The sequence below is a fragment of the Lygodium microphyllum genome, chromosome 1, assembly GCF_053477565.2.
Source record: "Lygodium microphyllum isolate KBCC chromosome 1, Lygodium_microphyllum_v1.1.10, whole genome shotgun sequence".
NCBI lineage: Eukaryota > Viridiplantae > Streptophyta > Polypodiopsida > Schizaeales > Lygodiaceae > Lygodium > Lygodium microphyllum.
The window spans coordinates 189,630,810-189,635,045 of NC_141135.1; the positions used below are offsets into that span (position 1 = coordinate 189,630,810).

Consider the following 4,236-nt stretch of genomic DNA (forward strand, 5'->3'; position numbering starts at 1 on the left):
TCCACCGCTGCTCCACTTCTAACAAAAACTTGTTGTGGAACTTTGCTAGAGCAACATCATCTCCATCAAGGTAGTGTTTAAGACTGTTAAGGTAGGCTACAAAGCTAAATTAGGCAATTCTCTGCAAACTAAAGTTATTGTCAATGTGGAAACTATAACTAGATCGAGGCCAGGCACGTGTGAAAGCTACAACTAGACCAAGGCTAGATCAAGTTGCAAAGCTAGAGTAAGGGTGGTCTAAATGTACAAGCATAAAAGCAAAATAGAGTACACAAAAGTTAAAAGATACAAAAACATACAAGTCAAGGAGAGAACATTTGTGAGATGAAGCAAAGATAATTGGAGTAAACACAAGAATACACAAGAATACAACCCTAGAGTAAGAACATAGTTAATGTCCTTTTAGACATCTCAAGAATACACAAAACACAAATAAAAGGATAAGAAGACTAAGAGAGAGAGAGGTATTATCGTCCTTTAAAGCATCTCAAAGTGAGAAATCCACTAAAAAGAAAACCAACTCCTAAAGTTTTAAGAGTTGCTAAATATATCATGACCTTAAAGCAATATATATATATATATATATATATATATATATATATATATATATATAATGACCCTAAAGCAACTCAATGCTTAGGCTTTTTAACTCCTATGAGATGGAGAGAGAAAGAGAAGCATATATTAGCAATTGAGTGCTCACTACATACAAAAGCTTGCTACCAAAGCTATGCAAATAAAAGAATCCAATCAAGATGCTACTACTCGACCAATGTATAATACAAAAAAGAGAGTAGAGATGTGGTTAGCCACATGAAAGAGTAGCGCACTACAATATTCTACAGATTTTCTCGTGTGAGGAGGATTTGTTGAAACAAGGATTAAGTGCTGTTGGAGGCAACTTCATCTCACCAATACACGACTAGGGCAAGAACAAGGTATCAACATAGAAGCCACGTACAAGTTACAAATTAAGTGGTCAATTTCAAGATTCATGACAAACTAGACAATTGTGTCAAGTTTTGCCTTAAGAAACACTTTGAGGTGTTCTAGCACAATATAGGTTCATCTTTGCACTCTCTTGCTCCAGCCTTACCTCAACAACCTACCATAATGTGCTAAATAATGCCATGTCAAATAAGCTTCCAATTTTTGACATAAAGGGTTACTCTATTATGACATGATTATACTTTGAGAGACAGCTTCCAAGCATATGATACAATTACACTATATAACATGACTAAACTTTCAGAGAGCAGGGAAGAAGATACACCTTACATGAAAGGCAGCTCAAGCTTCTTAAGGTGCTCTCAACATTATAGATTCCTCTTTGCGCTGTCTTACTACAACCTTAAATGCCTACCATAATCATGTGCTTTTCAAAGTAAAGTATGCCATGGCAAATAAGCTTGCAACTACTGGGTGAAAAACTCTAGCTCTAATACCAGGTATAATACTAAAATATTTCTAACCCTATTTGGCAAACAGAATCCAAGATGCAAAAAGAGAATGCTGAAATCTAAAGTTGAGGAAATAAACAACAAGAGACCTGAAGACCCTATCCATTTCAAGAACTGAGTAAAGCATAGGATTCACTTATGCTAAGTCTTATTCCTGCAGAAGAGCCCCAAATGGTCTCCACTGAAGGTGGAAGCTGCTGCCATGCAGTACCCAACCAAAGCCATTTCTACGTCACTGCTGCCTAGAGGTTGGTATGCAGCTTACAAGTTTCCATGCGAATGACAATGGTTGTTAGTTGAACAGAATCTTACTTAGCATTCTGACCATGTTGACCTGCACAGACAGTACATTTACACAAGGGATCCACTTACTCCGGTTTGTGGGAGCCCCCAGGCTATGCTGGCTTCCAAAATGTAATACCAGTTTCAGCATCGCATTTGTGAACTGCTGTTTGCACAGACCAAAAGCTGTCTGATTTGCTCGTGCCATATTGCTAATATTCAAAAGACTTGAGATAGCCTCAACATCAACACTGCATGTATCTCACATCCATGCCCTCAGTTGTATTCTTATCACTAGCATAGAATACATAGTATTGGCCAGTTCCGCATCAATCAGAACTAACTCTATGCTAGATTGTGTTGGGTTTCTTGCTTCTGAAAGAGCTTAGACCTAGAAGGTCAATCAACAACCACTTGAGATCAGAAGTAAAGAGGAAGGCTGGCTCAATAGTTTAGAGTCCAGATCTGGAGGGACTGATTAACGTGCAATTAATTCAAGAGCAGCCAGTTAATCTGGGATCCTGGAGTTAAAAACACAAACCTTCTACGTCAAAGGGGATTCTCATATCTGGCATGACTGTTCTTGCAAAACATCTGAGGCCTGCCAATGCATACACCTAGAAAGACCAGATTCCTGTTCCTCCAGGTTGATGGGCCAAAGGAAAGGAGGCATGATGAGCACACAGTAAACTAGCAAAACACGTAATCACATAAGAGGTGAAAGGAAAGGAGACAAGCGTGCAATGACTGGTAAATCAGCAAACACTGACTTTAGTCAATGAGCACAGTAACAGCGTGCTGCTTATACTCCCTACTACTGTTTGTTATACCATGACAAAACCATCGAAATGTACAAGTTCATCTAAACCTATGTCCAAAACTCAGAGAGAGCTACATCGCCCATCTCAAACTTATGACTGCGCCGTAGAAGCTTGCCAAGAATATGTAGGTTGGGAATTTGATTGTCAAGACTGCCACAACCTATGTAATGTATAGGTCTGAAAGTTTGTGTGCAAGGTTTAACTAAAATACTGGAACAGTTTTCTTACCTGCTCCAGAGTCACAAACATAACTATCGCATAAGGACCTTGCCTCATCAATGTAGGTAGAAAACCCTTGTACAGTGCCAGAGGCCCCTCCGCTTTCACAGTCTTGATGGCACAGTCCAGAGCACTGGAGTAGGGTGGGGTCCGACCAGGCTCCACTTTCATGTTCAAGATGCGAGTCTTCATGACATCGATTGGATTCGAGGCAATGGCAGCAGCGAGACCTGCGGCACAGCTCGCCATGACATGAGTGGCCACTCCATCCCTCATCATGCAGCGGTGCAGGAGGTTCTCTTTGGCCTGATCGTATGTCACAAGCTGTGACGCCGCAACCACCATGGCCCTCTGTATGGTGAGAGCAGATCCACGCCACAGGGAAGTGACGCCTTCTTTCTTCACAATCTGGAAGAGGGCATCACAGACGCTGGAGTAGTTACGCCGCAGGTGGAAGGGGAGGCGGCCATCTGCCTGCATCCGGACAAGAGAGACATCGGCGGGGTTTCCGATGGCAGCACCGATACCGCCAGAGAGCAAGCCAGCGGAGATTTTCTGATGGAGGGGGAGGGCATGGTCGGATGGGGCCGCGCTGCCGCCGTGCGAGGCGTAAATGTGGGCCTTGAATGACTCGTAGAGACCCAGGCAGGTGGTGGAGTAGACACCCTGGCGGAGGATGGTTGCCGAGAGGCCGGAGAAGAGCGCAGAGAGGCCCTCGGACTGGATGATGCGGGAAGCGATGGAGAGTGGGGACGGGGGACGAAGGCGATGGCGATGGTGGAAAGAGGGAGAGGAGGAGGAGGCGAGGGCAAGGGCGGGATGGTGGTGGTGGAAGCGGATTAGGGTTGCTTCGCCATGGAGCTGCATTCGAACCTTGATGAGGTCGAGAGGGTGCGTGGCGCAGCCGGCAGTGATGGCGGCGAGACCCCCTTCCACGAAGAACTGCACCCCCATCTGCACTTCACGCACTCTCTCTCTTCCTCTCCTTCCTTCCTCCTCCTCCTCCTCCTCCTCCTCCTCCTCCTCCTTCTCCTTCTCTCTCTCTCTCTCTCTCTGTGCGTCGTCGAATCTGACGCAGACGAGAAGAAAGCGCCAGTGTGGAGAAAAGCGCTCTTGTTGAATGTTCTGTGACTTACAGCGTTCCCTACATACATACTAAGCCCCAAGCGGACCATTATGTCATTTGAAATTTCGAGTTATATCGGAGCCGTCAATCCTATTGGCAATCGCTTGAGAAGAAAACTAGGTTGATAGGTGGACTTAAGTAAAGGAGTATGAAGTTCCATATGTAACTATTGCATGTTTGTTATGTAGCAATTCTATTGATGGTGTTTAGATATGTGACAAAATACGTTTGTAGATAACATTAGTGTTGTTTAAATACATGGAGATTCGAGAATCTCGAAAGGAGAATATGTATATTTATTTAGTTCGAGTTAATGAGCGTGAGTTTC

The 4,236-nt window shown here is 43.8% G+C and overlaps 1 pseudogene; it reads right to left on the reverse strand.

Annotated features, from left to right (window-relative positions):
• Positions 1-2,165: 2,165 nt before the first annotated feature.
• On the reverse strand, positions 2,166-3,867 carry LOC148042096 (mitochondrial uncoupling protein 5 pseudogene; annotated as a pseudogene).
• Positions 3,868-4,236: the final 369 nt, after the last annotated feature.